Raw genomic sequence first — 20,758 nt, 5'->3', positions numbered from 1 at the left:
GTTGGCCTGGGCATCTCCGCTGCCTGGCGCAGGATGGCAGCAACCCTCGCCCCAGGCAGAGCTCAGGCAGCAGGGGTGGTGCCTGGCGTCCCATGTGCTTGCAGGACGGTGACCGACCTCCCGTGCATCTGCACAACGGTGGGGACTGTGCCCTGTGCCCGGCATGGATGCAGGGTGGCGGGGACAGGGCAGGGCACCGCTCTGCCCCATGCACGGGGCACAGCCTGGCCCAGCACAAGAACAGCACGTGTGTCCCTGCAAAGCCATCGCTGTGACGTCCTGGCACCCCCTGCCAGGGGTTACCTGTCCACGCCTCGGGAATCCCCAGCTGCCCGCTAACCCCTCGCCGTCCCCGGCAGCTATGCGCAGGGCTGCCGTAATCCCAGGCAGGGATTATGCACAGGCAGTAAATAATGGGTTTGTTACGGCCGGCGCTCGGTGGCAGCGGCGACGGCAGGACCTGCACAACCACCAGCAGCTGTCCTCCCGCAGCCCCGGGGAGCCCTGCGTGGCACCGGATCCCGCAAACCAGGGAGCGCGGGGCTCCCCGCCATCACCGCCCTGGGCTCCCCGCAGGCATCTCTGCCTCCCTCCCACTGCTCTGCGCTTGCAGCCCTAAATAACACCCGGCAGCGGCATCCCCGGGAGAAGCGTGCCAGCACCGTCCCCGCTGGACGGCGGCACGGCCCCGGTGCAAGGCTTTGGCCCCACGGCTGCCGCGGCGGGCGGTGATGGGTGGCCACAAGTGCGGGCAGCTGCGGTGGTCTGTCAGAGCACCCGAGCCTGTGCCGCCGCTGCCGCCGGCCCCAGCCAAAGAAGGAAGCGGCTGCCCTGGCCGTCCCCCGGCCCCGGGGTCCCCGCTGCGCCCCGGCATGCTCCCCGCCAGGCATGGCTGATAAACACTAATCTAATATGCATGCTTAATCCACCGCAACTGTTGTGAGATTAATTGAACCCTGCAAGAGCACATTGTCCAGGCTAAATAAAACCAGGGCGTCATCCCGAGCAAAACGTTATCGGGGCTTGGGCTGCAGCCGATGCCATGTGCGGAGGACCAGGAGATGGCACTGCCAATAGCGACGGCCGAACTCCCAGGCAGTCAGCGCTGTGGTCCCACAGCATCCTCCCAGGCGGCTCCGGCACCATGGGAGCATCCCCACGCTGGGGGTTTGAGCCTCCCAGGACGCACCATATCCCTGCAGATGCCTGGATGTGCATGCTCCAGTTTCTCTTTCCTCGCTCCCTTCTCCCACTCCAGCCCCAGGAGAAACCCCAAGACCAAGCAGCAACTGGTCCTGTAAACCAACAGTTTCTTTACAGGGCCTGCCCAAATAAATGGTGTGTTTTGAAAAACACCTTTTATTTTCTTTTTCATGGACATGCCTCTGGGCAAGGCTTCTCCAGCCTTCCAGGCTTCCCCCGTCAATCAGCAGAGCAGGATCCAGCCCCGACAGCAGACAACAAGCCGCGAGTGTGCACAGAGTGTGACCTGGACCGGGTGGCTGCATTTGAGCAGCTGAAGTACCTTGATCCACTGGGTGCCCGCACAATCCCTCCTGGGCTCAGCATCCCCCAGGGCATTGCCAGCCGCCCAGCTCACCAAAGCATGACCTGCATCGCCTCTGCCTGCCACCTCCTGCCCGCAGCGGGCAGGGCCAGCACCTCCCTGTGACGCAGGGCTCTGCATGGGCACCGCTGCCGTCCCTCGCCCTTCTCACCCCCTCCAAGCCTGGGGTTTGCACTGCTGGCATCGCACACCGAGCGCGGCGCGGTGAGGCATTGCAACATGCTCTTCATGTCTGCAACGCTGCAACTGCCTGTGTGCTCGGCCTGAGGCCCCGGCTCGCCACGCAACAGCCACTGGGCATGAGGACAAGCCGCAGCAGCCTGGGGACAGCGTGGCAGCTTGCCTGGGTAAGTGCACCTGCACCAGCTGCCTGCGCGGCTCCCAGCGTGGAGGGGCTGCACTGGTGGGTTTGGCTCTGCCGTTGCTTGCAGGGAGGGAGGAGGCTGCGAGGTGTTCACCCCAGCCTGCATCCCGGCATGGTTCCTGCCTGCATCCCTATCCCTGCCTGCATCCCCCGCACCATCCCTGCCTGCATCCCTATCCCTGCCTGCAACCCTGCATGGTCCTTGACTGCATCCCTGGCACCATCCCTGCCTGCATCCCCATCCCTGCCTGCATCCCTGGCACCATCCCTGCCTGCATCCCCATCCCTGACTGCATCCCTGGCACCATCCCTACCCGCATCCCCATCCCTGCCTGCATCCCCATCCCCCTCCGCTGTCCTGGCCCTGTACGCATGCCCACACTGAGGGGAAAACACGGATACACTCATTCTGGCACCAACACGGCTTTTCCACAACTTCCCGTCGGGAGGAAAGTTTCCACAAAGCTGAGCAAACACGCGGAGAAATGGGGCCTGGCTGTGTTTTTTCTTGTCTTTTATTTTTCTCTCTAAGTCATAAATTTTCCCCGAGGTGTTTGCAACCCAACCACCGCTGTGCGGGCACAGGGACGAGGGATGGCCCCAAAGCTGATGGGGTTTCTCAGTGCCCGAGCCCAGAAATGCCCAAAGCAAATAGAGCCTGGGATGCCCACAGGATCCAGCCATGGATTTTTTGCAGGATGGGATATGCTCTGTGGCGGGTGAAGGGAGTTTTGGGGGGCACAGTGCAGTCTCCCGGCAGCACCTCCAAAAAGCAACTCCCCAGCACAACTCAAACTCTGCTGGAATTTTTTTTTTCTCTTTTTCTTTTTTTTTTTTTTTCTTTCTTTGGGGTAATTTGTCCCAGCCGCTCGGGGCTGTGTCTGTTTTCCTCCATCTGGTTTCCATTAGGCCTGTGCAGCCCAGATGAATAAGTAATAATATAAAAATAAAAGGATTAGTATTTTCTCCTTGGCTGGCGGGAGCAGGCGTCCCCCACCCTACCTCCTGGGGCCAGCAGATGCCGGACCCTGCACACCCCTGTGCAACCCTGAGCCCCACATTTGTCACACCGGAGGGTTTAACCCCCGGCACACCGGCCCGGGCACAGTCCCCGCTGAGGTGACACACCAGCACGGCCACTACTGGCTGATAAAGCCCAGCTTGCCCGTGGCACCCAGCCCTGTGCCGCCCCGGCAGCACCGCAGGGGTCAGGGTTTGTCACCCCACTAGGCACCAGCAACTCCTGAATCGCTCGCTGTAGCTTGTGCATCGCTTTTCCCGGGTGGAAGCTGTAGGAGAGCTGCAAGGGGTCTGTTAGCCGGTCCCCTGCCTCCCACCAGAGCTGGGGCAGGGGGTCTGCTCAGCCCTGTGCTCCCCAGCGGGCAGCGCTGGGTGCTGGAAAGTATCGATGCATGGCACCGCGTGGCTGTGCACGCCCGTGGGCACCAATGCACAGCACCGTGCAGCTGTACACGCTGGCAGGCACCAACACGCGGCATCGTGCAGCCGTGCATGCCGACAGACACCAACGCGCGGCCTTTTGCAGCCGTGCGCGCCGACAGGCACCAAGGCATGGCATCCTGCAGCCACGCACACCAGCAGGGACCAACGCAGAGCGCCACGCAGCCGCGCGTGCCGGCAGGCACCAACGCACGGCATCCTGCAGCTGCACGTGCTGGCAGGCACCAAAGCGCAGCGCTGTGCAGCCACGCACACCGATAAGCAGCCCCAGCGCCCCGGAGCAAGCAGCCCGGTGCTGAGCGACACAGCTCGGCAGCCGGCCCAGCCCAGGGTCTGCTGTTTCCCACAGTCCTGGGGAGCCCATCCCGCTGCTGCTGGCTGTGCCCCAGCCCAGGGTACCGGTCCTCCCCGGGCAGCGAGCGGCCCCTGCTATCTGCAGCCTTGAGCAGGGCTACGGAGCAGCTGGGGATGGAGATAGGCGATATTCCAATCCCCGGGCTGAGCCTGATGACTGTGGAGCACCCAGGCTAGCCGCTCTCCTCTCCACCTCCCCAGGGATGGAAAGGGCAAGGAGCTGCCCTGCCTGTGGCCGTTGGAAATCTCCGGTTTCCCACAGCCCTCCCCTCCCAGGCTGGGCAAAGCTTCCTGGGCAAGGAAGGGGTTAAAAGGGAATTAAAAGACCAGCATCCTTCATGCTCTCCAAATGGCCACAAATGAAATCCAGATGCTGGAGGCGACGTCTCCAGTCTCCCAAAGCCAGGCTGCCTCCGAAACAAAGGCAAGCATTCCTGCTCCTCAGCTGCTGCTGCCACGGGGGCCAAGAACAACTCCCCGATAAGATGGCGAGGGACCGAGCCGTCCCAGCTGGAGCGCGTTAGGGAAGCGCGCAGCGCCGGCGGCCAGGCAGCAGCGCCGGCCACGTGCATGAGCCCGGCAGAGGTGGTGGGAGCTGCAGGGCACCGTCGTCTCCCTCCTCCCCTGCACCCATCCTGATCCCTTCCCCAGGGACGTGGTGGCGGTGCGGGTAGGTGCCAGCGAAGCTTGGAGGTGGCTCATCCCCAGTTGCAGGCGGAAGGGGAGAGAGCAGGGCAGCGGCTGCAGGATGCTGGAGGGATGCTGCAGGGATGCTGCCCACCCCCAGCAGTTATCCCATTGCCAACGTGTCCCGTGTGCGCAGTTTGGGGAGCCGGGCTAGGGGAGCATCGTCCAAACCCCAGCACTCATCAGCACAAATGAAGCCTTTTAAAAGGGAATCCAGTTAATTAAATCCTTTGCACAATGTGTAAATGAACCCGGCTTCGGCCAGCTCCAGGCCCGGGAGGCGCTTGCACAGGGAGCTCTCGCTGCAGGTGATGGCTGCTGCGAGGACAACAGGACACAGACGTGCCCAGCGGTGCCAGGGGAGTGCAGGCAGCGGGGCCCAGCCCTGCCAGGCACCTGGGCCCTGCCTGCACTCCTGCCTGCAGGCAGGGATACTCGCAAGGATGTTCATGCCCCGAGCGGTGCAAGTGTTGCCCTGGCCCGCTCCTCCAGGCGGGAGGATGGTGGCAGCCTGGCCCACCATGGGCGACTGTGCCATGACGCCCACCAGCCCCCGCGTTTGGCCACTGCCCCCACGGTTTAGTTTGGCTGCTCAGCTGAGCGGGACCTGCCATCCTTGCACCGCCACGGCAGCCCTCTGCACCCGTCGGCGAGCCAGCCTTTGCCCCCGCCATCCTCGCCATGCCCATGGGTGTCCTGGGATGGGTCCCACGCCTCTGGCCTGGGCTGGGATGCTCCCCACCCACCCAATGCCGGGTCTAAAGAGGGTTTCATCATGCTCAGGTACATCCCAATTTGCTTGGCTTTTCCCACATGAGCAGCACCAGCGGTGCCAGCATCCCAGGGATGTCCAGCGCTGCCAGGGGATACGCCACGGGCGACGCTCCTTCCTCGGCCCCAGGGCAGCGGTTGTGGGTGAGGACCCTGACTCCTGGTCCCCTTCCACCTCCCCCATGCAGTGACGGCACGGCTCTGCGTGGGACATCGGCACCCAGGGCCACGCTCACCCAAGTGCCCCAAAACCCAACAAACCCCATATCTCAAGCCACAACCAGCCGGCCGGGGACCCAACCCCACCGCCTCGGCTCCGGGCTCTGCACAGGCAGTGCCAGCTGGCTCCCGCTCCCCCCGAGCCGGCGTGGCCAGGGAGGAGGGAGACGGCTTTGATTTTCCTCAAAACAACAACCAAAAAAAAAAAAAAGGGGGAAAAAAAGCGCCCTCTCTGTTTTACAAGCCTTCATTTGCTATTGTTTATGTAAACAGGTAAATTGTTTCGTATCTCAATTAAAAACATCTGCCACATAAATGAATACCAATTAACTCATCCTGTTTTTAATTACTCTGTTAATTACACACAGGCAGCAAAAAGCATGGCAGGGGAATAGGGAAAGCATGCTTACAACCCCCCCTTCCCACCTTGCTCTTGGCAAGGATCCGAAATGTGCCCAGATAATGATGGATTAAGGTGGTTGGTGAAAACGGTGGCTCGTGGCCAGCTCCGGCGTGGCGGCTCCCTCCCGGCCCGGCCGGGCGCTGCCCGGCTGCCTCACGGGGGTATTTCCCAGCACCCTCCCAAGAGGCACCACGCCACCCTGTTTCGGAAACTCTGGGCCCCGAGGGACGCACCAACACCATCTGTGTCATCCCCCGTGCCAGGGGCGGCCACAGCACCGTCCGGCTGGCCTTCCCGGCACCGACCCCATGTTTACTCTCAAAACGTGTCCCCGGGGACAAGAAACCTTAGGACACTGAAGCACGCGGGAAGGGTGAGAGGGTGGAGGAGGCTTCACGCAAGGAGCATCCTCATGGACCAAGCGCATCCTTGAGGTGCCTGAGCTGCCCCGGGAACCCTCCTGCCGCCAAGGGGCAACACTTCCACGTGGGCACAGCGGCACAGGGTGGATGCCACCCTCGAGCTGGGCCAGCGGCAACTGCCGAGGGACCCTGGGCGCCATCAGCCCCTCGCGCCCCCCCCCGGCTGCGGGAAGCTTTCCAAGCGAGCAGATGGGGCAGGGGAGCGACGGCAGCGAGGAGGAGAGCAGAAAAGGCTATTTTCTCACGCTACATATTTTACAAGTCGAACATTTTGTGCATTTCAGCCTTGCCTGTAAAAGCATCTCGGGCTCAGCCCTGGGACTTGACGTCGGAGCCTGTGAATCAACAGCGGCTGGCGGCGACATGGCCGGCCGGCGTGGAGAGAGGCCGGGAAGCGGGGTCCCCTCCCCATGCAGCTCCACCTGGGCGGTGGGAGGATGTGGGCACACACACGCCCTCACTGCTCCCCAGCTGCCTTACACTCCTGGAAATTAAATATATTGGCTAAACACCATGAGTAAACAGAGTGCCGTGGCCAGCCCGGCACACCTGGAGGCACGTGGGCAGCATGGGGCTGGGGCTGGCCCCCCCAGCAGCGCCGGCCGCAGCTGCCCCCCACCCGGGAAACACCCACACCTCGGCTGCAAACCACCTCCCCAGCGCAAGGGCTGCGGGCGCATCATTGTGCGTCCGTGCCGGAAGGACAACCGACTCACCAACGCGTTGCCAAAGGGGCACCCCAACACCAGCCCGACGCCCCCGCTGCAGAGACGGGTGCTCTGGAGAGGTTCAGGCTAAAACACCCCAATCTGAAATTCTTGCAGCCACCCGGCCGCTTGCATGGGGATGCTCGTGCCCAGCGGTGGCGCTGAAGGCTGGAGCGGGCACAAGTGGCACGAGCAGCCAAGGGGCTCGGGGCATTTTGGAGGCAGGGAGGGGCTGGGGAAGGGAAAACATCCCCCTCCACATGCCAGTGCTGGTGGGGAGCTCTGTGCGAGGTTCCTGCAGCGTGGGAACGCCGAGGCGCTGCGGGGTCCCCAGGGACCCCTGCCTCCGGCTGGATCCTGCCCCACAGACGCCAGGACGGTGATGGCTCCGGGGGGGGGGCCGAATCCAGCCGTGCATCCCCACAGCCTCTGGGCTGCTGTGCTACTGACTCTTTGTCTATTTTTTAACCGCGGGCTCCATTTCAAGGCAATTTTGCCCACGTGAGATTGAATCAAACAACACAGGAAAAAATATTAATGAGAATTTTTCAAAATAAACAGGAAATCCCTCAGATGCTTTCTGGAAATATTGGTCAGCATCTTCCAAAGGAAAGCTGGTTGTCAAGGTGGGGTTGCCCCTGGGGAGCCTGAGCACGCTGGGAGGGACGGCAGAAAACAAGCTTCAGGAAATCTAAAAATAAACCCCAAAGTGGGCAATGGCAGCAGCGCCAGCATCGCCTTGGCAGGGAGGGTTCTTCTCTGTGCCACCAGCCTGGGCTCACCCTGCACCGGCCATCATGAAGCTTGCAAGGACTGGCCCCAGCTTGGGGCCCCCCGCATCATCCGCAGCCTGGTGGGGCAGCTTAATTCAGCTCCTGCCCATGTTCCAGCTTGGAAAGCACAAGCTGGGGCTGCAGCATCCGACCCGCGTCCCCTCGCCCCCAGCAGCGGCATTTCAGCCCAGCAGGCTGCCCCAGCTCCCTCCCAGGGCCCAGGGAGCCCCATTTGCAGGATCGGGCCCTGATTTGCCCAAAAGCTTGGGCACGCTGTGCTGGTCCGGCCAGGGGCAGATGCAGCGTCAGTGCCGATGGTGGAGGCTGGTGTGTCCCCCCCCAGGGGGGCTCGGCTCCCTGCCCCACAGCACCAGCAGCCCTGTGCTCCCCAGCCCGCTCACCGGCAACCAACTGACCCCCATTAAGAGACATAATAACAGATATTTAAGGGGTGCCGCTCCTCCCCGGGGGTCCTGTGGCACCCCGCAGCACCCCGCACCCCTTCCCCGGGCAGCCGCGGGTGGGGAGCCGCGCTGCCTCTAGACCGTGCCCGGGATTTAAGCTGGCTGCCGGCAGCGAGCAGAGCCGAGAGCCCATTTCCACGGCAAAGCCGGACGCCGCCCAGCCACGCCGCCTGGACCCTGCCTGGGGTTTTCCATGCCTGCGAACAACCGTGGCTCAGAAGCAGAAAGCTGGGGAAGGGATGTGGGGGATGTCAGCAAAGAGCTGCCCACGGAGCTGCCCCAGAGCCCGGTGGTGCCGAGCGTGCCACAGCCACGGGCAGAGGCTGGGAGGCTGCTCAACCCTCCCAACGCAAATACCGGCCAAGCACTGGTGTATTTTCCCATCCTGCACCCTGGAAGTTCCTGATGTGAGAGGCAAATCCTGCACCCACACGAGGCCTCGCCATTACCCTGCCCAAACCCAGCGCCCACCCCGTGCCGGCACCCAGCGCCACGGGAGAACGGCCTCTCCCCCTTACACGTCTTGGCTTTTCCTCCCTACAAGCCAACATCTGCAAATCACACGTTTTTCAAACGAAACACACCCGACATCTGGCTGTCCCCGGGTAAAACCTTACCTGCCAGCGCAGATACTGGCCCGGCCTGCCGGGAGGCAGCAGGCAGGGAAAAACCCCTTTGTAGAGCCAAGTTCATCTCCACTTGCCTTCCCAACCGCAGCAAAAGCAATGCTCAAAACTTCTCCCTGCATGGAAACACGCCACGCAAGGACCTGCCTCATCCACCTCCGGAGACCCAAGCACCCGCCCCGGGTGGCAGCTCGGCCCCATGGGGCTCCTCACCCAAGGGCTGCAGGCGCCGGGGCTGTCAGCATCCTCCCTGGCCCCTGCTCCGCGTTTGCCATGGGGTTTTGGGAGGGTTCCCCCGTACCTCCATGCCCTGTACCATAGCAGAGCTCACCCCGCCGCGGTGCCGAGCAGACGGATGTTTGCAGAGCGTCTTCAAGTTGCTCGACAATGGAGCGGAGAATTAATATTCCTTTTAATTAAAGGCAGAAAAATCTCTTTGTTCCTGAACAGAGAGAAAACAACAGAGGGAAGAGCTCAAAAGCTCTTTCTAAGCTCGAGCCGAGACCATCGCTTAGATTCAAAGACACTGTCAATGTGCACGTGACCTCAAATTAAAAAAAACAAAATGAAACCCAGCAGCGGCAGCAGCTCCTCTCTGAAAGCGAAGGAAAGTTGCAAAGTTTTTCTTGGCTAATAGGGGAGGGGAAAAAAAAAAATCCAACAAAAGGTGCGTTTAACCAGAGAAACGCTCTGCGGTATCCGAAGGCACCATCCAGCGGCAAGGGCTGCGCCGGGGGAGCGAAGGGGCGAGCGGGCCGTGCCCCGGCCCAGCGTCACGGAGGAGCCACGGAAGAGCGCGGTGCCGGCCTCGCTCCATGGCTACACCGGTGGCATCGCCTTGGCAAAGCCAGGCCGGAGTGGGCGGCCGGGCGCGCCAGCAAACGCCACTTCACGCGATTCCGAAGGGAAAGCGGGAGCTGGACGCTGATTTAATGGCTGCGAGGATCAGAAGCAGGGCAGCGCTGAGGCAAGAGAGCTGGAGGCTCCCCGAGCCAGCCTTCCTTCCCAAATCCACATCCAATGCAACCGTCCCCCCCGGCACGCGTGAGGACACGGTGCGCCTCACCGGCACAGATCCGTGTCCTCGCGTGTAAACCGAGAATTATGCCGCTGTGGCTGGAACTTCCCAGACCAGCCCTGGGTTTCCTCCCACAAACTCTCCCGAGTGGATCAGCTCCTCCTCGCCACGAAACTGCGGCTCCGTCTCTAAATCGGCGGCAGCCGGAGCGGGATGTGGAGCCGGTGGGGTTGGCGCTCCGAGGAGGAGGGATGCAGGGGTGGAAACGTTTTCTCCCACCGGGCAGAAGTCGGGAAGCCACGACGGGGGAGGGTTTGCTGCGGTGGGGGAGCACAGACACGCGTGGGTTCCCGGGGATGCTGGGCCCCGGCTCTCGGAAAGCGGCTGCCGGGGAGGGGGAGAGGGGTGCGCTCCTTCCCTGCCTCCGCCGGCGACGGCTCTGAGCGCTGCCCGCCGCACGGACGGCGACTCCGGTACCCGCTCGCCCCGACCCGCTCCGCCGCCGCGGCGCGTCCCGGGGACGGCCGAGAACGGAGCCGGAGGGACGGCGGTGGCGGCGGGGACCGCGCTGGCTCGGGAACTGGCGGCATCCCCGTCCCCCGCGCACCGGGGGCATCCCCGACACCGGGAGCGTCCCCGACACCGGGAGCGTCCCCGACCGCTGCGCACCGGGAGCATCCCCCGAGCACCGGGAGCATCCCGGACTCCTGAGCACCGGGAGCATCCCCCGAGCACCGGGAACATCCCGGACTCCTGCGCACCGGGAGCACCCCCAGACCTTCATCCCCGGGAGCCTCCGCAGGCACCGGGAGCCTCCGACTCCCCGGCGCACAGGGAGCAACCCCCAAGCACCGGGATCCTCTCCCCGACACCGGGAGCCTCCGACTCCCCTGCGCCCCGGGAGCATCCCCTGGGCACCGGGAGCATCCCGGACCCCTGCGCACCGGGAGCATCCCCCGAGCACCGGGAGCATCCCTAGCCCTTCATCCCTGGGAGCCTCCCTGGGCACCGGGAGCCACCCCATCCGCATCCCCCGGGCACGGCCGGCACTTACCGTCCTGAGGTGCGGCGGAGGCGTGAGGTAAGTCCCAAGGCAGGGGCCGGCGGGGCCGGCAGAAGCGGGCAGAGCCGGCAGCGGCCCCCGGCGGCGGCCCCGGCCCCAGCCCCGTTAAGGCCGGCGCGGGCGGAGCGCGGCCCCGCGGCGGCGGCTGCCCCCGGCACCTGCCCGCCGCCGCTCGCCGCGCCCGGGGCCGCCGGGGGCCGCCAGGCCGGGGGTCGAGGCGCTTCCCCCCCCCCCCCCAACCCCGGAGGGGGGGGTACCGGAGAAGCGGGGGAGGGTGGGGACGGAGAAGCCGGTAAATCCGCGGGGCCGGTTCACCCCCGACGCGCTGCCCGGCGGCGCATCCTCCGGCGCCGCGTCGCGGCCATGGGAGCCCCGCGGCCGCGCTCCGTGACGGGCCGGGCCGCCCGCAGCGCCCGCCGCTGCCGCCCGCCCGCCCCGGAGTGAGCGCCGCCCGCCCGCGCCGCTGCCTTAGACGGGGCCTCCACCGGCACCGGCAGGGGGCGCCCCGCCGCCGCCGCCACCGGAGCGGGGCCCCCCGGGGTGCGCGGCCGGGGGGGGGGGCCGGGATGTGGGGGAGACGGGGCTGCACGGCACCGGGGGGCTGCACGGGGCTATGAGGCTGCACGGGGATATGGGGCTGCACGGGAATATGGGGCTGCACGGCACCGGGGGGGCTGCACGGCACCGGGGGGCTGCACGGGGATATGGGGCTGCACGGCACCGGGGGGGCTGCACGGCACCGGGGGGCTGCACGGGGCTATGAGGCTGCACGGGGATATGGGGCTGCACGGGAATATGGGGCTGCACGGCACCGGGGGGGCTGCACGGCACCGGGGGGCTGCACGGGGATATGGGGCTGCACGGGGAGATGGGGCTGCATGGCACCGGGTGACTGCACGGGGAGATGGGGCTGAACGGGGAGATGGGGCTGCCCAGCACCGGGGGCGGCTGCATGGAGACGTGGGGCTACACAGGCACCGTGGGGGTCGGCATGGCACAGGGGGGCCTGCACGGCACCGGGGGACTGCACGGGGACACAGGGCTGCATGGCAGGCGGGGGGCTGCACGGGGAGGTGGGGGGGACCGTGCAGGGGGTGCACGGGTCTTGGGGGCTGCAGGGGGGTGGGGTTTGCAAAAGGTTCAGGGTTCACAAGGGGTTGGGGGTGCTGAAGACTGAGGGTTGCAAAGCCAGGGGATGCTGCATGGGTGGGGGGGTCTGCTCATGTTCTGAAGGGCTGCAAGGGGCTGGGAGCTGGCGTGGGGTCAGGGGACTGCAGGGGGATGGGCCCAGGGCTTGTCTGGGGCCATGGGAACGTTCAAGGGGCTGGAGTGATATGGGTGTGTTTGCAAGGGGCTGGGGGGCTGCGTGGGGCTGGAGCTGTGGTTGCGTTTCTTCCCTCTCTGGAGGCCCGAGGACTGGGGTTGCAATGGGAGCAGCCACACGCACAACCACCAGGCCCGTGGGCACAGCCCTCAACAGTCCACATCCCTATCTTGGCCTGGCCTTGGGGTGCTCCCCACCCCGCTTGGCCTCAGCGGGGCTCCCTAGGGTGGCTGCATGGCGCCGGCATGGCAGGAATGCCAGCGGGGCCCTTCCTCTACAGCGGTGAACGGCAGCAGTGCATGCATTTGCAGCACTGCCTGCCCACGCCGGGTCCCTGGCGTGCCCTTCCTGTGCACTCAGTGCCAGCTGGGGGGGATTAAAAATTTCCTTCCCCCCCCCCCAAGTCCTACTACGATGTTGTTGCTTGCTTGTGCGCCGGGTAACGCAAGCCCTGCTAATTTCCCTGCGAGCCAAAGCCCTGCCTCTTTGCGTAATTATTCTGCTTGGCAGCTGCCTTCCCTCTGCGAGTTGCTGTGCGGAGCCTTTGCCGCCCGTATGGTTGTTGTATTACTCATCCTCACCCGCTTCCCAGGGCTCAGGCTCTGGGGACCGCAGCAACCCTGCCAGGCGGCGGGTCGCCACCGCACGGCCATTGCACGACTGCTGCCGGGCTGTTGGGTGGCACTGCCGCTGCAGAACCACTGCACGGCCGCTGTACAGGCAGCGCACAGCCCTGGCGTGACCGACGGCACTGCCGCTGCCTGGTCATGGCGTAGGCACCGCGCTGCCACCGCACAACTGCTGTGTGGCTGCTGCGTGACCATTGCACAGCCACTAAATGACCGCTGCGTGGTCACTGCAAAGCCAAGCTCCCCCCCAGCCTCACTCCACTGCTGCTGCAGCACCCCGACCCAGTCCCCTGTACCCCGCTCTCGGCTATCCCGACCTCCAACTCCGGTTTTGCATCCGTCACTCCCAGAGGGAGGCCCACAGGGCGGGGGATTGCCCCGCTGTTGTACTGCCTGTGCTGGGGGGAGCACGAAAATCGCCACAGCTTTTGCGTCTGCAGCGGTTTACACGGTGTGCGCACGCTGCGCAGCGTCTGGGCGGCATCATACACCCTGCCGCCGTGCACCCTGCATGCACCGCCTGCCTGCGTTTCCCAGCCTGAAGCACTGGGGTTGTCCCGGTTCCTGCCCCTCCCCGTGCTGCCCTCATTCCCTACGGGACCTTTCTCTCACGGGTGACTCTCGTGGCCCCATCGGCACGGCCCCGCTGGCAAGGGCCCACGAGCAGCGGAGGAAAATCCACCCCCGCGCACAGCTGCATGCCCGCCCCGCTGCCCCCTCGGCTTTGCATAGGCGGCACCGGGTGGCACATGCAAATGCCAGCGGTGTGTGCTCGTTTGGACACGCGGTGCACGGCGCAGTCCCCCCCGCCAGCGTTCACGGTGAGGTGTCGCGGAGCGCCAGCCATCACCAAGGCGGCCTGAGAGCGCTCCCAAAGCAGAGCCCCAGTTGGGGGGGGGGCTCAGACCCCTCAAACAAGGCCCCTTTGGGCTCTGGCTGCTCACTGGGAGAGCAGGGATATGACCACGGGGGTGACCACGCTCTCAGCCGAACAGGCTGTCCCACATCCATCCCGATGCGGTGCAGGCCACGGAATACATGGCAAAACCCGCCTGTAAATGCCCAGCTGGTGCTGTGCCCTGAGCCCAGCCGGACCCCAGCAGCAACCGAACCCCCCACTGACCTGCCGACGCTTTGCCCATGGGCACCTCGCGGGGACCTGCTGGGAGAAGCAACCTCCCCGGCTCCTGTTTAATTTGGGGTGTAGATGACGGATGCTATCAAATACCTGGCACCGGCCAAGGTGGTTGAGCTGAGGCCAAGCGGTGCGGCCATGAGCCCACCGGGTCTTTGCAGCCAAGGCAAGACGGAGCAAGGCCAGGGCCACCACGCGGGCAAGCGCTGCCCGCCCAGCGGCGGGACAGGCACCGCAGCCCACGCAGGACGGCGCGGGCAGGGGGGAACCACGCCGTGTCCCCCCCCGGCGGCGTTTGGGTGGCGGGGTCTGCTTCGTTTCTATTCCGCGCACGCAGCCTGTAATTTTAGTCTATTGAAGTCATAATTCACTACTGTGAAAATAAACATTTGTGTTAGCTCGCTTTATTCAGCGGGCCTCGTCTGAATGTTAATAATTCCCTGCCAGCGTGCTTGCACGTGGCCTCGGCCGCTGGGACAAAGCCCGGCACCCTTGGCTGTGCCCGTGGCCGTGGCTGTGGCCGTGCCCACGGCCGCCTCCTTGCATGCCTGGGGTAGGATCTCACCATCCCTTGCATGCCGTCCCCGGGGATCCCTGGACCTCGACAAGGAGGAGATGGGGTGAAAAGTGCCGCTTAATGCGAAGCCGGGGGTAAGGAAGGAGCTGCTGCAAGATAAAGGTAATATAAAAGTAATATTTGCAGTAAAGGGGATTGAGTCCAGCCCCTGCACTGGATCCTTCCCTGCCCACGCCTGTCCCTGGTTTTGGTTGCTTGCGCTGTTTTGTGGGTGCTCCCACCTGCAGTGGGGATGCCCCAGCACCCGCCCTGTGCCACAGCCGAGCTGGGGCAGGCAGGAGGACGCCTGGGCCACCCTCGGGCTGTCCCCACGGCTGTCCCTGTGGCTGTCCCCGCTCTGTCCCCAGGGCTCCCCGGGTTTATCCCAGCGGGGTGCAGGGGTCTGGTGCTTCCCCTCCTGCATTTGCATCTTCCCAGCCTTTATCTTTCTCCCCGTCTCCGTATTGCTGCAATTACAGACACTTTAAAACACAATGATCTGGCTGTTAGCGTGATGGATGACAGAACCTTTCTGTCTGGTTTAAATCATTGCCCAGAGTCAACGAACTTCCCCGGGTTAACCCCTTCGTGTCCCCCCCACCCAGCCCACTCCCTGCCCAGCCCACATTGGTGGCTGCTGGTTGGTGCTGCCATGTGCCCCACGGCCACGCGTCTGCTGCACGCGTGGGTCCCACGGATGGGGATGGAGCGGTGCTCTGGCATCGCTGGGGTCAGTTCTGGCAGTGAAACACGCGCCCTCCCTCTGCTTTCCAGGTACATGGGGTGGATGCGGCGCACTGGGGCAGACGATGGGACCGGCCCCACTTCGGCAGAGCCGGCGGCCCCTCTGCGCTGCGGTGGGAAAGCAACGGCCAGGCTGGGAGATAAGCACTTGCCAGGGCCCGATAGGCTGCCTGGATCCAGCCCAGCCCAGGGCCTGGCAATGCATCCCCCAGCAAATCTGGAGCTGGGGCAGGATGGGGCCCAGCCCGGTTCCCACCCAGCAGAGAGGGTGGAAACTCCTGTAATGACTCGGTGTCGGTCACGCCGGCGCGTGATTGATGGCGCAGCGTGCAACAACCCCGGCGCGGGGATTAACTGCACATGTCATGGCAATTCGCGCTCCCTTTGTTTTGAGGAGCCGGTATCTCCCGCCGCTGAGCATCCTGCCCTGCGCCCACCGCTGCCTGCCCTCCCTGCTCCGGCCAGTGCCGCCCCCACGGGTGTCTCAGTCCCACGGGAGGGGGTTGGTACCATCACCCATCACTTCTGCTTGTGGGTGCTGGTTACGGGGATGTCCTCCATCCCTGCTGGGTGTGCGTGGGAGAGGCTGCGGCGGGGTGGTTCGGGGAGCTGCTGAGGACCTGCCCCAGACAAAAGGGCTCCCCAAAGCATGGCCTGAGGGTGAGGGGGGGCCACTGGGGCCTGGCATGCGCGTGCCAGCAGGTGAGGTGCTCACAGATGGCAGATGAGGGCAACTGGCACCAGCCCTTGCAGGAAATGGTCACCACCAGGCACCATCCGGGCCCCTATCTGCCCACGCACATGACCCCCCGCCTGCTATCGGGGTGGCACACATGGCCGGGGCAACATGGTGGGTGCCACTGGCTCATGCTGCCGCCAGGGCAACCCCAGCCCCCCGTGCCTCATTCATGCCTTTGCAGCCACTGTGGTGCTGGGGTCCCTTTTCATACCTCGTGGGGGCTCAACCATCACTCCTGACCCACCGCCTCTGTCCCTGCAGCTCTCGCTCAGCCCCTCACCCTGCATCCCACCACACTGTCCCCCTTCTCCCTGGCTCTCCCGAGCTCCCACAACCCAGGCTCTGGCTCAGCCCTGTCTCTTCCCAGCGTGCCTGTAAGAGCTGATTGCTATTCAGGCTGCGTGTCCCCCCCCTTTGCAAGCCTCAGGCTTTTTAAAAAAGCCCATGGTGTTGGTTTATCACACCTTCCCCCTTGCCGCGCTGGTGAGTCATCCCCTCGCTGGCACACCGCGCATGCTGTGCAGCCGGGAGCCGCGCAGACCTGCTCCGCCGTGGGCAGCACTCGTGGGTGCCCACAGCCCCTCCGCCGTGCCGTGCTGTGCCGTGCCGTGCCGGGCGTCCTGCCACGGCCCGGCTCTCACGGGAGGGCTTGTCTGGAGGCAAAGGCACCGAGCCGTGCCGGCGCTCAGCCCCTGGCGTGCCACAGGTTTCCTGTGTCACCCTCAGCGAGTCTGTCTGTCCGTCTGGGTTTCTCGATCTCTGTCCACGCCCTCCCAGTGAGCAGATCGTCCCCTGGGTGCCTCTCTGTGATCCTCGCTAGATGTGGCACCGAGCTACCGGGCACAGCACCAAGCAAAGCTTGGGGGACAGCGTGGGGCCAGGCTCTTGCAAGCAGCTGCAGCAATGCAACACCCCACGCCTCTGGTGGGGTCCCCATTTTGCACATGGACCCGTTTGCTCAGAGCATCCCCACGGGGATGCCACGCTTGGGGCAGGGAGCTGCCGGGCTGGGAAGGGTCAGCGCGACCGCAGATGGTCCCTTTGCCCTGGCTGCGCACACGGATGTGGCGGTCTGAATCTCAGCGCCTAAATCCATCCCAGAGCGGGCGCTGGGAGCTGGGCTGCAGCCTGCGGTGCTCTTCCCTTGGCATTTTGCTTGCAGCAGGAGCATTGGCTGGCGCTGCCTTTCCCTGTGCGTTAGTTCATCGGGGAATGCACGGGGGAGATAAGAGGCTGGTGGGGAGCCAGCGGCCGGGGAAGACGGCTTGCCCACCCGCCGGCTATCGCCTGCTGCAGCTGCATCCGCCGCGGTGACATCTGCTCGGCAGGAAGTGCCGCTCGCCAACCTTTCTGAAAAAAGGGGGTTCGTTTGCGCCTGGCTTCCCTTTGCGCCCACTCATGGGGGTCCCCGGCCTCTGGGCCACTGAGCCACCCAGCCCCTCATTTCCTTGGCTAGGGGCTGGAAGGAGCAGCCCCCTGGCCATTGCCACTGGGAAGCAGACCCAGGGGCTTTGTGGCTTTTGTATAACTTCCATGAACATTAAAAGAAAAACAAAAAAAATCCTATTTTCCTGGCTGACAGATTCGTTCCTGCTTCGTGGCATTCAAAGGGAAACCGGTCCCTATTGCTTATCATCCCGGCTCGCCCAGCTCCGAAAAATCACTGGCTTGGCTTAAACACTGGGAGGCTTTGGGATATGGCTTTCATGGGTGCTTTACGGTAAAGCTGGGTGCTTCATGGTGTTGGGGCTGCTGGGGCCCAAGTTTCTGGCTTTTCTTTGCCACAGGGAGTCTGGAAAGTATTTTAATTTTGAAGTGAAGACTGCCACGTGCTGCCCTGCCCCTGGGAGATGGTGCTCTGAGGTGCACGGAGACGCTGTTGGCTCCCCATGGGAGCAGCACCTGGTGGCAGCAGTATTGGCAAGTCCTGCCAGCCTCATCTTTGGCCAGCGGGAATTCACCAGGAGATGCTGAGCAAAATTGCCCGAGCTGCCCTGGTGAGCACAGCACGCTGGGAGGGCCACGCACACCACCACAGTGCAGAGGGTCCCTCCGGCTCCTCCGGTCCCTCACCTGGGGAGCTCCCCTCTCCATGGCACTGCTCCCTTTTTCAGGGCTGAGCAGGGGGAACGGCGGTCCTGAGCCTCCAGGAGAGCCACATCCTTGGGGCCTGGCCCCTAACACGGCCTGGGATATGCGAGACCTCTGTGCAGTGCCTGGGCCTGGGGAGATGAGAGCACCACAGCCGCCCTTCCTGCCCCTTGCCTGGCGGACAGCCCCAGTGGGGTTAAGCGCGGGTTCACACTCCCCTTCTCCCCACTGAACCAGGGGTATCAGACTGCTTGCCAGCCCTCCCCATCCCACAGCTGCCTGCACAGGGCTCTTTAATGATGGGAATTTAATTAGCTTGTATTGCACTTCCAACCCCTCACATCCCCGCAAAAATCAATTGGAGATAGCGGGAGGGTACAGCACAGCCTGCCTTCGCTCCAGCACGCAGCTCAGCCTGGGAGCAAAACCCTTGGGCTGGTTTCAGAGACCCCTCAGGGCCAAAATGCTCCAGCACTGGGCTCTGGCAGCGTGGGGGTCAGCGCCGATGTGTCCTGTGCCGTGCCATGCCGTGGGGAGCCGCAGCCTCACGGCAGGGAGGTCTGGGATTCGTTACAAGGTCCAGATATGCCGTGGCAACAGGGGAGGTTGCGGCTGTCTCTGGCCACCTGCATCATTTCCAAGTTCCCAGGCTAAAAGCAGGGCTTGTTATCAAGAGCAAAAAATGTGCCACCTCTGTTGTATTTCATTTCCCTTTCTCCACCTCTTCCCTGCCCGCTGCGCATCGGAGATAACAGCTCTCCGCGCCGAAGCTGGAGCGCAGGGCAGGCAACGGCCTCACCAGCCCTATCACTGCCACGCCGGCCGCAAGGAAATCAGGAAGTTTGCAGAGATATTTGGCCAACAAAATAAACATTTCTCCTGCCAAGAGCCTAACCGGCAGCTCAGCAAGCCCACAGCAATCTGCACGGCTCCCCTCGCTGCAGCCTTCCGGTCAACGGTGCCCGCCGAGCCGCCGCGGCAGCGCTGCGCCCGCCCGGTCCCCGGCGCCTTATCGGCAGGTGCCCCTCGTCTGGGATGCACCCAACATTTCTGCGGGCAGCAGGTCTTTGGGCAGGGACCCCAGTGCGCCTCCCACCCTCAGCAGACCTGCACGGCACGATGGGTGCAGCATCCAAAACCTGCCCTTGAGCCTGTCCTCACTGCATCCCCGACCCGCGGGGTGGGTGCCAGGATCGGGCAGGGGGGCAGGGGGCTGCGGCCGGAGCACCGTGCTGGTGGGGAGAGGGGCGCACGAGGGGAAGCGAGGCAGAGGGCCAGTATTGTTCACTCGGGGCAGACAAGTGCCGGTGACTCAGCCAGCAGCCGCTTTCCTGCCCGTGCCAGGCACAGACCCAGCAGGAGCCCCCTGGGCCCCCCCAGAGCTGCCGCAGCCCCTTGGCCAAGGCCAGGCTGCGGGGTGCCCCTCACCCTGTGCGCGGCTGTGCCGGTGTCGGAGGGATGCTCCGGCACAGGGCCATGGGATGCCCCGGCCCCGCAGAGCCTCCGCGCTGCCGCACTGCGAGTGAACAGAAGCAGCTGGAGAAGCCATGGGGTCGCATCCTGACCCCAGTGGCACAAACCTGCTGCACGCAGGATCCGGCCGCTGCCCGGGAGCGAGCGTGGGAACGCGCTCCTGAGCTGCATGCAAGCCACTGACCCGAGAATGAATGAAAACACCCAATAAACAGAGGATTTAAACACTGCAAAAAAAAACTAATCGTGGCTGATCACTCATTACTGGAAGGTTAATTGCAGTGAGGGCTCCAAATGGGTCCTTGTGCCGGTGAGCCCAGCGTGCCCCGCGGTGCTGAGGGCTCGGCCATGCCCTGGCTCCCCGCTCCTGCCAGCTGGTCCCCTGGGGATGCGCCGATAGGCACTGGCCGCGTGCCACCCTAGGGAGCACCTGCCCACCTGGGGCTGTGTTTGACATTGGGGTGAGTCACCTGTGCCACTACATGGCACATGGCGCGGTCACAGCCACCCGCCGCCTTCCTCCCACTGCTGCCACAGCCTTACCTTGGCCAGTCCTGCCTGCCACCGTGGCCCAGGAGGGGTGGCCGTCCGGATTGGGGCGGGGGGTCCCCCAGGCACCCCAGGGGATGGGTGTCAGCACCCTGGTGCCGCAAGCCTCACGGGTGCCGGCGCAGCCAGCCTGCTCCCACGTGTTGGTGCCGGAGCCACGCCGGAGAGGGAGATGCTGAGCACCGGTGGGGTGCGGCGGGGCGCGGGGTGTCCTGCCCACTCGGTGCCTGCCCTGCTGCGAGGGCCGTTCATGTGACGGCCGGGGCCAGGGTGGCAGCAGAGCCGTGTCCCATGGCGAGGGGGAAGGTGAACAGCTGCCGGGCAGTGATAATGCGGCGGGTGGGGGGAGGCCGGGCAGCTGCGCCCGTGTCCTTCCCCAACAGGAACCATCTGTGACCAAGCCCAGCTCTGCCTTCCCTATCAGCCATTCCGGTCTGACTTTCCAACAACTTCCCCTTCGTGCTGGCTTCACTTCCTCACTGCAAGGGGCCGGCGTGGTGCAGCTCGGCATGGGCAGCACCATGCAGCATGGCGCAGCAGGACCAGCACGGTGCAGCGTGGCACGGCACGGCTGTTGTGATGCACCTTGGCACAGGCAGCACCCTGCAGCATGGCTCGG

The 20,758-nt window shown here is 64.4% G+C and overlaps 1 protein-coding gene across 5 annotated transcripts in view; it reads right to left on the bottom strand.

Annotated features, from left to right (window-relative positions):
• The window catches only part of CBFA2T3 (CBFA2/RUNX1 partner transcriptional co-repressor 3), a 30,662-nt gene extending 10,153 nt beyond the window's left edge, over positions 1–20,509 (bottom strand). The window contains exon 1 of one of the 5 annotated variants that reach the window (XM_075101162.1): positions 20,134–20,509. The gene's annotated coding sequence lies outside the window, so the exon portion shown is untranslated. Of the gene's footprint in view, positions 1–9,149; positions 9,982–10,890; positions 11,355–20,133 lie in introns of those variants that run through there. The other 4 variants (XM_075101161.1, XM_075101159.1, XM_075101160.1 and 1 more) reach the window with 4 other exon arrangements.
• Between the last annotated feature and the right edge of the window lie 249 nt (positions 20,510–20,758).

Source organism: Phalacrocorax aristotelis, chromosome 8 (assembly GCF_949628215.1).
Source record: "Phalacrocorax aristotelis chromosome 8, bGulAri2.1, whole genome shotgun sequence".
In the NCBI taxonomy this organism is placed as follows: Eukaryota; Metazoa; Chordata; class Aves; order Suliformes; family Phalacrocoracidae; genus Phalacrocorax; species Phalacrocorax aristotelis.
Note: the sequence above shows the minus strand (reverse complement) of the source record. Positions and strands in the feature narration are given on the sequence as shown.